The 12,779-nt window shown below is 42.1% G+C and overlaps 1 protein-coding gene and 1 long non-coding RNA gene across 2 annotated transcripts in view; one reads left to right on the top strand and one right to left on the bottom strand.

Annotated features, from left to right (window-relative positions):
* Nucleotides 1-12,779, top strand: part of dtnbp1b (dystrobrevin binding protein 1b) — a 230,943-nt gene that overhangs the window by 24,273 nt on the left and 193,891 nt on the right. The window lies entirely within an intron of this gene.
* LOC134107120 (uncharacterized) lies at nucleotides 3,531-5,231 on the bottom strand. The gene is made up of 3 exons (XR_009942634.1): nucleotides 5,017-5,231; nucleotides 4,323-4,405; nucleotides 3,531-4,184 (listed from the first exon to the last, which is right to left on the bottom strand). It is a non-coding gene; the product is annotated as an uncharacterized LOC134107120 (long non-coding RNA).

Here is a 12,779-nt window from a genome sequence, read left to right as displayed (position 1 = left end):
GGTGGAAGAAAAAAAGAAGGCCAAATTATTACATCCATCGACAGTCACACGATATGGAATGCTGTTGTACGAATGCGGGAAGAAGTCTTTTACAATTATGCAGACAGAACAAAATATACATAAAGAAATGCTTTCCCACCTCGCTGGAGTTGAAAGCCACGTGTCCCATGTGCCATTCCCAGTGATGTCCTCAGACTGGTGGCATGACTTTGCACGGGCCATCTGAAAATATTTGAGCACCAACGTGTATTATCAGAATACGATTATGGCTGTCAACAGATTATAGACAATTAACTAGTTAATCACACATTTTGAAAACATTTATCTTGATTACAATATTTTTTTCTCTTATATTAACTGTTTACAGTTTAGTAATTTTTGTTTCAACTCCATAATGAGCTTGACGTGTGTATATTATTTCTTTGGAATGAGGGGCATATTAATCATATCATTTAATGTTAGATTCATGCTCATTGTGAAGGCAATAAATATATAACATATTGAAAAGCATTGAAGACGCACAATACATTACGTGTCATTTAGCTGCGCCCGGCTGCACGCTGCGGGCAGATTATAGACAATGAAGTTAAACAACAAAGTAGTTAAGTTAGCTGCTGCGAGCACGGTTCTACTCAAAGTGTGTAAATAAAGTGATTCAATCGGGCCAAGTTATTTAGGGCACACGGAAACGTAAACAAAGTGGCGCTGATAGAGTGAAGAGGGGTCTTTTATCCCCGTGAAGCTACCGTAGTTAGCTTAGCTAAAAGACGTATGCTGGTCGTTATTGTTCAGTGCTAAATAAAAACCCTCTTGAATGTAGAACACAACTCACGTCTGGCCTCATACCATGACAGGCACATTAATGTTGACAATTAACTTCGTTAGCCTTGTGTTCACCTTTCCTGCCGGTCCGTCTCTGACCGTAGTCGGAGTTTGCAGGGGGAGGCGTTGCTGTCTGCTCCAGGGCCAAAGTACTGTCGGCTAAGTAAACTTTGGGGTTAATTCCCTTCGTCCCGGGGTTGGTGAATAAAAGTCCGCTTTACTTTCTTTGAGGATTTATTAATCTAACACTGAGTAACACAGTTACAGTACAGACAATTCTCCGGCCGCTACATCCACTCCGTCATCACAACAACAACACAACTTCCTCATGCGCTCTCCCCCTCCGTAGCCCGTGCGTGTAGCTCTTAAAGGGGCCGCACCATTTTCTCTAGTAACATCACCATGACGTATGTTGCAGAATACGTCTATTTAAATCCAGATGTAAATATATTATACTGTCCGTGTTATTTGTCCAGGTTAGATGTGTCGTTACTCGCCACCAGCTGCCCGGTCCGCCAGCTGAGTGCCTCAGTCTGCTGTTTGATTCTGTTCATGTGCCACGGAGCAGCTTCTGTCCTTAAACTGAAACCATTTTCACAAACCTGCTCTTAAGTGTAGTTATTTAAGTCAAACACATCAGCAAGGAGCGTAAACTGAATCATTTTGTTCGTTAGATCAGACGACACGCGTTTAAAAAGAGGAGGGAAAAAAAATGATTTCGTCGGGAGTCGATCCCACGACCATAGCATCGGGGGGCCAACACCTTACTCACTGAGCTATTCTTTCAGATGGAATTGAGAATTCGAAAACTCAATGAAATAGGATTGGTCACTCTCCGCCAAAAATACAGGTAATATTCACACTAAAAAAATTATAACTGCCTTCCTGTTTGTTATAGAGAAAATTCCTCAGAGACTTTTTTAAGTCTCCCTTTAATACATTTGGTAAAAAATCAGCGGACTTGTCGGTCAAACAGGGTGCGGGCGGGGCTTCGTCAAAATCTTCCAGGGGGCGCAATGGAGGCAATTTTTCACTTTTGATCCAAAACTGCACATCAGGTCTGTAAAGGTCATCACGTAGAATACTCACAGAGGTTTTCAAGAGTTTTGGAGTGTGCCGAGGCTCAGAAGATGTGCTTGAACTTTCATGCGGAGATAGCGTCGTCACAGCCACAAAGTTGGTCCAAAACTCCCAATTCTCACTGTGAGCCATCGTCACAGTCTTACGTCTTATATTCCCAGATTTGAAGTTGATCAGATTAAAGGGCTAGGAAATGGACATGTAAATGTAGAAACTTTGCATTGACCTAAGCCAATAGGTGGCGCTATACTTTTTCGAAAATCACTGCATGGCATTACTTAAAGGCCTACACAAGCATCATGAATATACATTTATAGCCAGAAATATCAATGTTCCTTGGAGTTATACCATTTTACATTTTGGAAAAAAATCTTCCAAAATTGTCCAAACTGCACGCAAGCTCACGCCCAGGTAGTTTTATGAAAACTCTTGATTTTAATAACTTTTGACCCCAAGGGTGTCAGGAACCAGTTGCCAAATTTTGAAATGGATCGGATTTAAACTCTCGGAGGAGTTCGTTCGTTTGTAAATGCAAAAATTGAAGGAAATTGCCAAAAATACACAGAATCACCACAGCGCCCCCTAATGTTCAAATATTCTGGGAAAATTTGGGGATGTTCTAGGACTCAATGTGAACATGTCCTCAAAATTTGGTGAAAATGGGGGTTGGAAAAAAAAAAGTTATAGGCCTTTGAACTTTCAGGACACAAACCTACAAACTTCATTGGTCCATAACTTTATTGAAAAATGAGATATCAACATTCTTTCAATAACTTTTGATCGCATCGAGCCAACGATCATTTTGCCGAAGATTTCGTAAGAATCGGACCAAGCGTCTGGGAGGAGTTCGCAAAAACGTGTTTTTCACAAAATTCAAAATGGCGGCCATAAAACGGTAGGCGCATTTGCACACCATAATTTTTTTTGTGTACAGCACATCCAAGAGAACCTGTGTGAAAAGGTTCCAAGTCGATCGGTAAAAGTAAAAAAAAAAATTAACATTGCGGCCACTTTGGGGGGCGCTAGAGAGTTCTTTTTTCTCTCCTCTAATTGCGGGACCCGAATCATACGTCAATTTTGCGCACTTCTGATGCGCGTGCAAAAATTCAAGAGTTTTTGAACATGATAAAGTCCCCAAAAGTGCGTTCGAAGTGGCGAAATAATAAGAAAAAGAAAAAGAAAAATTCTTGCAATTTCAATAGGGCTTTCGCCCGACTTGCAGTCGGCTCAGGCCCTAATAATTAAAGCTGCAAGCAGCGATGAACGGGCCTTCGCCTATTCTCGCGCGTCGGGGTGGGGCGGCGGTCGGCCGGGCTCGCGGGTCAAAAAAGACTAAAGAGACTAAACAAATCACTCTCGGGGCTGCCATTCAAACCTGAATCTGCGGCCTCGCGAACGGAATCCACCGACGCCGGGCTGTTGCCCCGCTGCAAAAGACCTGCGGAGTAATTGTTACGGGTCTCGGGCACGATGACCACAATAAGTATCACAGCAACACTTGTCTCGTTCTCCAGTTTGCGTCTGTATAATTGATTCAACACATATACACATCCAGTGCATTTTTCTTGTTCTGTATATCTTAGATATCATAAATGCAGTCTCATTTAAGGTTAATTCACAGAAATATCCACCTGTAATTACCTTAGCTGTTATTACGGCCTACTATAGTTCCCATTGACCAACTACATAAGGGATATTTCCATACCATATTGACTATGATAAACGTATACAACTCTTATTCACATATGGACATTGCACTTTAGAATGTATATTCATTAACTCAGCATGTACCAAACCATATTGTCATGTAAAAAAACCAAAACATGACCAAACATGACTAAATAAATCACTGCCGTTGCATACTGAACAAATATTGCATTCTGGATTCATTTTAAGTCACATGAGGAGTCTTGTGCATGCCAAGAATCAAACCCTGGTTTACTGCGCCAGGGGCCAACGCTCTGCAGATGACCTATATGGTCCAATACAATTTCACAATCGAAACGTCACTCAAATAGGATTGGTGCCTCTCTTGCAAAAATACAGCGAATTTTAATACTTAAATGAGAGCTAAAGGAGAAAATAAAACGCAGTAGGGTCACATAAGTTCTGTCGGATGTTTAAGTTGCCCAGAAGGATGAGCGGAGAGCTGTCATCTGGAAGTTGTAACTCTTCCATTCATTGTAGAAGTAAATAACTTCTTCTCTGGAAGGATCATTTTCCGCTGTGGTCCAGTCAACTTTGCCATGATTGCCCACGGTGACGCCAACCTGTGCCGTGTGCTGGAAGAAAAAAAGAAGGCCAAATTATTACATCCATCGACAGTCACACGATATGGAATGCTGTTGTACGAATGCGGGAAGAAGTCTTTTACAATTATGCAGACAGAACAAAATATACATAAAGAAATGCTTTCCCACCTCGCTGGAGTTGAAAGCCACGTGTCCCATGTGCCATTCCCAGTGATGTCCTCAGACTGGTGGCATGACTTTGCACGGGCCATCTGAAAATATTTGAGCACCAACGTGTATTATCAGAATACGATTAGGGCTGTCAACAGATTATAGACAATTGACTAGTTAATCACACGTTTTGAAAACATTTATCTTGATTACAATATTTTTTTCTCTTATATTAACTGTTTACAGTTTAGTAATTTGTTGTTTCAACTCCATAATGAGCTTGACGTGTGTATATTATTTCTTTGGAATGAGGGGCATATTAATCATATCATTTAATGTTAGATTCATGCTCATTGTGAAGGCAATAAATATATAACATATTGAAAAGCATTGAAGACGCACAATACATTACGTGTCATTTAGCTGCGCCCGGCTGCACGCTGCGGGGAGATTATAGACAATGAAGTTAAACAACAAAGTAGTTAAGTTAGCTGCTGCGAGCACGGTTCTACTCAAAGTGTGTAAATAAAGTGATTCAATCGGGCCAAGTTATTTAGGGCACACGGAAACGTAAACAAAGTGGCGCTGATAGAGTGAAGAGGGGTCTTTTATCCCCGTGAAGCTACCGTAGTTAGCTTAGCTAAAAGACGTATGCTGGTTGTTATTGTTCAGTGCTAAATAAAAACCCTCTTGAATGTAGAACACAACTCACGTCTGGCCTCATACCATGACAGGCACATTAATGTTGACAATTAACTTCGTTAGCCTTGTGTTCACCTTTCCTGCCGGTCCGTCTCTGACCGTAGTCGGAGTTTGCAGGGGGAGGCGTTGCTGTCTGCTCCAGGGCCAAAGTACTGTCGGCTAAGTAAACTTTGGGGTTAATTCCCTTCGTCCCGGGGTTGGTGAATAAAAGTCCGCTTTACTTTCTTTGAGGATTTATTAATCTAACACTGAGTAACAAAGTTACAGTACAGACAATTCTCCGGCCGCTACATCCACTCCGTCATCACAACAACAACACAACTTCCTCATGCGCTCTCCCCCTCCGTAGCCCGTGCGTGTAGCTCTTAAAGGGGCCGCACCATTTTCTCTAGTAACATCACCATGACGTATGTTGCAGAATACGTCTATTTAAATCCAGATGTAAATATATTAAACTGTCCGTGTTATTTGTCCAGGTTAGATGTGTCGTTACTCGCAACCAGCTGCCCGGTCCGCCAGCTGAGTGCCTCAGTCTGCTGTTTCATTCTGTTCATGTGCCACGGAGCAGCTTCTGTCCTTAAACTGAAACGATTTTCACAAACCTGCTCTTAAGTGTAGTTGTTTAAGTCAAACACATCAGCAAGGAGCGTAAACTGAATCATTTTGTTCGTTAGATCAGACGACACGCGTTTAAAAAGAGGAGGAAAAAAAAATAATTTCGTCGGGAGTCGATCCCACGACCATAGCATCGGGGGGCCAACACCTTACTCACTGAGCTATTCTTTCAGATGGATTTGAGAATTCGAAAACTCACTGAAATAGGATTGGTCACTCTCCGCCAAAAATACAGGAAATATTCACACTAAAAAAATTATAACTGCCTTCCTGTTTGTTTTAGAGAAAATTCCTCAGAGACTTTTTTAAGTCTCCCTTTAATACATTTGGTAAAAAATCAGCGGACTTGTCGGTCAAACAGGATGCGGGCGGGGCTTCGTCAAAATCTTCCAGGGGGCGCAATAGAGGCAATTTTTCAATTTTGATCCAAAACTGCACATCAGGTCTGTAAAGGTCATCACGTAGGATACTCACAGAGGTTTTCAAGAGTTTTGGAGTCTGCCGAGGCGCAGAAGATGTGCTTGAACTTTCATGCGAATATGTCGTCGCCACAGCAACAAAGTTGGTCCAAAACTCCCAATTCTCACTGTGAGCCATCGTCACAGTCTTACGTCTTATATTCCCAGATTTGAAGTTGATCAGATTAAAGGGCTAGGAAATGGACATGTAAATGTAGAAACTTTGCATTGACCTAAGCCAATAGGTGGCGCTATACTTTTTCGAAAATCACTGCATGGCATTACTTAAAGGCCTACACAAGCATCATGAATATACATTTATAGCCAGAAATATCAATGTTCCTTGGAGTTATACCATTTTACATTTTGGAAAAAAATCTTCCAAAATTGTCCAAACTGCACGCACGCTCACGCCCAGGTAGTTTTATGAAAACTCTTGATTTTAATAACTTTTGACCCCAAGGGTGTCAGGAACCAGTTGCCAGATTTTGAAATGGATCGGATTTAAACTCTCGGAGGAGTTCGTTCGTTTGTAAATGCAAAAATTGAAGGAAATGGCCAAAAATACACAGAATCACTACAGCGCCCCCTAATGTTCAAATATTCTGGGAAAATTTGGGGATGTTCTAGGACTCATTGTGAACATGTCCTCAAAATTTGGTGAAAATGACGGTTAGAAAAAAAAAAAGTTATAGGCCTTTGAACTTTCAGGACACAAACCTACAAACTTCATTGGTCCATAACTTTATTGAAAAATGAGATATCAACATTCTTTCAATAACTTTTGATCGCATCGAGCCAACGATCATTTTGCCGAAGATTTCGTAAGAATCGGACCAAGCGTCTGGGAGGAGTTCGCAAAAACGTGTTTTTCACAAAATTCAAAATGGCGGCCATAAAACGGTAGGCGCATTTGCATACCATAATTTTTTTTGTGTACAGCACATCCAAGAGAACCTGTGTGAAAAGGTTCCAAGTCGATCGGTAAAAGTAAAAAAAAAAATTAACATTGCGGCCACTTTGGGGGGCGCTAGAGAGTTCTTTTTTCTCTCCTCTAATTGCGGGACCCGAATCATACGTCAATTTTGCGCACTTCTGATGCGCGTGCAAAAATTCAAGAGTTTTTGAACATGATAAAGTCCCCAAAAGTGCGTTCGAAGTGGCGAAATAATAATAATGAATTCTTGCAATTTCAATAGGGCTTTCGCCCGACTTTCAGTCGGCTCAGGCCCTAATAATTCTTGCAATTTCAATAGGGCTTTCGCCCGACTTTCAGTCGGCTCAGGCCCTAATAATAATTAAAGCTGCAAGCAGCGATGAACGGGCCTTCGCCTATTCTCGCACGTTGGGGTGGGGCGGCGGTCGGCCGGGCTCGCGGGTCAAAAAAGACTAAAGAGACTAAACAAATCACTCTCGGGGCTGCCATTCAAACCTGAATCTGCGGCCTCGCGAACGGAATCCACCGACGCCGGGCTGTTGCCCCGCTGCAAAAGACCTGCGGAGTAATTGTTACGGGTCTCGGGCACGATGACCACAATAAGTATCACAGCAACACTTGTCTCGTTCTCCAGTTTGCGTCTGTATAATTGATTCAACACATATACACATCCAGTGCATTTTTCTTGTCCTGTATATCTTAGATATCATAAATGCAGTCTCATTTAAGGTTAATTCACAGAAATATCCACCTGTAATTACCTTAGCTGTTATTACGGCCTACTATAGTTCCCATTGACCAACTACATAAGGGATATTTCCACACCATGTTGACTATGATAAACATATACAACTCTTATTCACATATGGACATTGCAATTTAGAATGTATATTCATTAACTCAGCATGTACCAAACCATATTGTCATGTAAAAAAAACCAAAACATGACCAAACATGACTAAATAAATCACTGCCCTTGCATACTGAACAAATATTGCATTCTGGATTCATTTTAAGTCACATGAGGAGTCTTGTGCATGCCAAGAATCAAACCCTGGTTTACTGCGCCAGGGGCCAACGCTCTGCAGATGACCTATATGGTCCAATACAATTTCACAATCGAAACGTCACTCAAATAGGATTGGTGCCTCTCTTGCAAAAATACAGCGAATTTTAATACTTAAATGACAGCTAAAGGAGAAAATAAAACGCAGTAGGTCACATAAGTTCTGTCGGATGTTCAAGTTGCCCAGAAGGATGAGCGGCGAGCTGTCATCTGGAAGTTGTAACTCTTCCATTCGTTGTAGAAGTAAATAACTTCTTCTCTGGAAGGATAATTTTCCGCTGTGGTCCAGTCAACTTTGCCATGATTGTGACGCCAACCTGTGCCGTGTGCTGGAAGAAAAAAAGAAGGCCAAATTATTACATCGATATGTAATGGAATGCTGTTGTAAGAACACAGGAAGAAGGCTTTTACATTACATGTCATTTAGCTGACGCTTTTATCCAAAGCGACGTACAATAAGTGCATTTCCACATAGAGATACAAACTCAGAAGAACAAGTAACAAGAAAGTACATTTTTCATTAACTAAGCAGTTTCAAAACATGTTAAAGATAAGTGGCATTATAAGTACAATTTAAGTGCTACCATTTGTTAGTGCTACGGTTTGCTAGTGTTTTAGTCAAGGTAGAGTCTAAAAAGGTGTGTCTTGAGTTTTCGACGGAAGATGGAGAGGCTCTCTGCAGTCCTGATGTCATCAGAGAGCTCGTTCCACCATCTGGGAGCCAGGACAGCAAAGAGTCGCGATCTCGTCGAGTGCTTTTCTCTCAGTGAGGGAGGAACAAGCAGCGTGGCAGATGCAGATCGGAGTGTGTGGGTTGGGATGTAGGGTTTAACCATGTCCCGGATGTAGACTGGTCCCGATCCATTCACAGCGTGGTACGTCAGTACCAATGCTTTGAACTGGATGCGGGGAGCCACTAGTAACCAATGAAGAGAACGGAGAAGCGGTGTGGTGTGGGAGTATTTCAGAAGGTTGAAGACCAGTCGAGCTGCTGCATTCTGGATGAGCTGCAGTGGTCGTATGGCGGTAGCAGGGAGACCCGCCAGCAGAGAGTTACAGTAGTCGAGGCGAGAGATGACAAGAGCCTGAATCTGTACCTGCGCCGCCTTCTGAGTGAGAAGGGGTCGTATTCTCCTGATGTTAACGGTGTTCGCCAAAGTTAACAGTCAGGTCCTGAGTGGGCGAGTTTTTTCCAGGGAAGAGAAGTAGTTCAGTCTTGTCGGGGTTGATCTTCAGGTGATGGGCGGACATCCACTGGGAGATGTCAGTCAGACATGCAGAGATCCGTGCCGCCACCTGAGTGTCCGAGTCGGGGAAGGAGAGAATTAGTTGGGTGTCTGTGTTTTACAATTATGCAGACAGAACAAAATATACATAAAGAAATGCTTTCCCACCTCGCTGGAGTTGAAAGCCACGTGTCCAATGTGCCATTCCCATTGATGGTGGCATGACTTTGCACGTGGCATCTGAAAGTATTTGAGCACCAACATGTATTATCAGAATACGATTAGGGCTGTCAACAGATTATAGACAATTAACTAGTTAATCACACATTTTGTAAAACATTTATCTTGATAACAATATTTTTTTCTCTTATATTAACTGTTTACAGTTTAGTAATTTGTTGTTTCAACTCCATAATGAGCTTGACGTGTGTATATTATTTCATTGGAATGAGGGGCATATTAATCATATCATTTAATGTTAGATTCATGCTCATTGTGAAGGAAATAAATATATAACATTGAAAAGCATTGAAGACGCACATTACATTACGTGTCATTTAGCTGACGCTTTTAAACAACAAAGTAGTTAGTTAGCTGCTGCGAGTAGTAGTGTGTAAATAAAGTGATTCAATCGGGCCAAGTTATTTAGGGCACACGGAAACGTAAACAAAGTGGCGCTAATAGCGTGAAGAGGGGTCTTTTATTCCCGTGAAGCTACCGTAGTTAGCTTTACAGGAACAAAATACGTATGCTAGTTGATGTTCTTCAAGCATAGCATAGGCTGCCCTGGGCTGTGCTAAATAGTGCACAGCAGCCACAGCCGGCAGTAAACTCAAATTAGTGTGACAAATCTGCTCTAAAGTGTAGTTATTTAAGTCAATAACCTCAGCAAATAGAGTAATCTGAACCACTTTGTTCGTTAGATCAGCCGGAGACGCGGAAAAAAAGAGATGTTTGTGACGGGACGTCCCTTAAGCAGCTAATAGCACCGAATTAGTGTTAGCATGTTTACAGTATCCCCGCTATTTAAGTGGGTAAGACTGAAGAACGCACAAAGAAAAAGTCATCACTCACCTACCAAAGCGTTTCCACTTGGTTTAGTCCGTTTGGATTTAAGCATAGGTGTGTAGCTAGCAGTTTAAAATATAAAATACGGACTTGATACGAGCTGCAGCTGTTCAACGCCGGGGCTTCAATGGCGACCTCTCGCGATAACAGCATTAACTCACGCGACACTACGAGCCGCCCTCTACTCTGCGCATGTCCGTCAACAAAGACTGCTGGGTAATTGAGTTCTTTAACGTAACAGTTCCCCGTAACATCTAGTAAAATCCCAAAACGTGTTTGCATCTCCACCCGTATGTTGCAGAATACGTCTATTTAAATCCAGATGTAAATATATTGAACTGTCCGTGTTATTTGTCCAGGTTAGATGTGTCGTAACTCGCAACCAGCTGCCCGGTCCGCCAGCTGAGTGCCTCAGTCTGCTGTTTCATTCTGTTCATGTGCCACGGAGCAGCTTCTGTCCTTAAACTGAAACGATTTTCACAAACCTGCTCTTAAGTGTACTTGTTTAAGTCAAACACATCAGCAAGGAGCGTAAACTGAATCATTTTGTTCGTTAAATCAGACGACACGCGTTTAAAAAGAGGAGGAAAAAAAAATGATTTCGTCGGGAGTCGATCCCACGACCATAGCATCGGGGGGCCAACACCTTACTCACTGAGCTATTCTTTCAGATGGATTTGAGAATTCGAAAACTCACTGAAATAGGATTGGTCACTCTCCGCCAAAAATACAGGTAATATTCACACTAAAAAAATTATAACTGCCTTCCTGTTTGTTTTAGAGAAAATTCCTCAGAGACTTTTTTAAGTCTCCCTTTAATACATTTGGTAAAAAATCAGCGGACTTGTCGGTCAAACAGGGTGCGGGCGGGGCTTCGTCAAAATCTTCCAGGGGGCGCAATGGAGGCAATTTTTCACTTTTGATCCAAAACTGCACATCAGGTCTGTAAAGGTCATCACGTAGGATACTCACAGAGGTTTTCAAGAGTTTTGGAGTGTGCCGAGGCTCAGAAGATGTGCTTGAACTTTCATGCGAATATGTCGTCGCCACAGCAACAAAGTTGGTCCAAAACTCCCAATTCTCACTGTGAGCCATCGTCACAGTCTTACGTCTTATATTCCCAGATTTGAAGTTGATCAGATTAAAGGGCTAGGAAATGGACATGTAAATGTAGAAACTTTGCATTGACCTAAGCCAATAGGTGGCGCTATACTTTTTCGAAAATCACTGCATGGCATTACTTATAGGCCTACACAAGCATCATGAATATACATTTATAGCCAGAAATATCAATGTTCCTTGGAGTTATACCATTTTACATTTTTGAGAAAAATCGTCAAAAATCGTCCAAACTGCACGCAAGCTCACGGCCAGGTAGTTTTATGAAAACTCTTGATTTTAATAACTTTTGACCCCAAGGGGGTCAGGATCAACTTGCCCGATTTTGAAATCGATCGGATTTAAACTCTCGGAGGAGTTCGTTCGTTTGTAAAACCAAAATACGGTGGAAATTGCGAAAAAAAGGCCAAAATACAGTAAATCACCATAGCGCCCCCTAATGTTCGATTTTTTTTTAATTCTCAGGGGAAGTTCTAGGACCCAATGTGAACATGTCCTAAAGATTTGGTGGCGACAGGCCTTTTACTTTTAAAGTTATTGGTCTTTCCTTTTTAGGCCACACCCCCGACAACTTGATTGGTCCATCAATTAAAAACTAAATGAGATATCAACAAGCTTTTAATAACTTTTGAGCGCATTGAGCCAATGATCATTTTGGTGAAGATTTCGTCAAAATCGGACGAAGCGTCTGGGAGGAGTTCGCAAAAACGTGTTTTTCACAAAATTCAAAATGGCGGCCATAAAACGGTAGGCGCATTTGCATACCATGATTGACTTTTTTGTAGAGCACATCCAAGAGCACCTGTGTGCAAAATTTCAAGTCAATCCGTAAAAGTGGACAAAAATGTCCCCAGAGGCAGCACTTTAGGGGGCGCTAGAGAGCACTTTTTTTCATCGCCAAATTGCGCGACCCCAAGAATATATAAATTTTTCGCACTTCTGAAGCGCACGCAAAAATTCAAGAGTTTTTGAACATGGCAAAGGCCCCAAAAGTGCGATTGAAGTGGTGAAATAATAAGAATAATAATAATAATAATAAGAAGAATTCTTGCAATTTCAATAGGGCTTTCGCCCGACTTTCAGTCGGCTCAGGCCCTAATTAAAGCTGCAAGCAGCGATGAACGGGCCTTCGCCTATTCTCGCACGTTGGGGTGGGGCGGCGGTCGGCCGGGCTCGCGGGTCAAAAAAGACTAAAGAGACTAAACAAATCACTCTCGGGGCTGCCATTCAAACCTGAATCTGCGGCCTCGCGAACGGAATCCACCGACGCCGGGCTGTTGCCCC

The sequence above is a fragment of the Pungitius pungitius genome, chromosome 17, assembly GCF_949316345.1.
Source record: "Pungitius pungitius chromosome 17, fPunPun2.1, whole genome shotgun sequence".
Classification (NCBI taxonomy): domain Eukaryota; kingdom Metazoa; phylum Chordata; class Actinopteri; order Perciformes; family Gasterosteidae; genus Pungitius; species Pungitius pungitius.
Note: the sequence above shows the minus strand (reverse complement) of the source record. Positions and strands in the feature narration are given on the sequence as shown.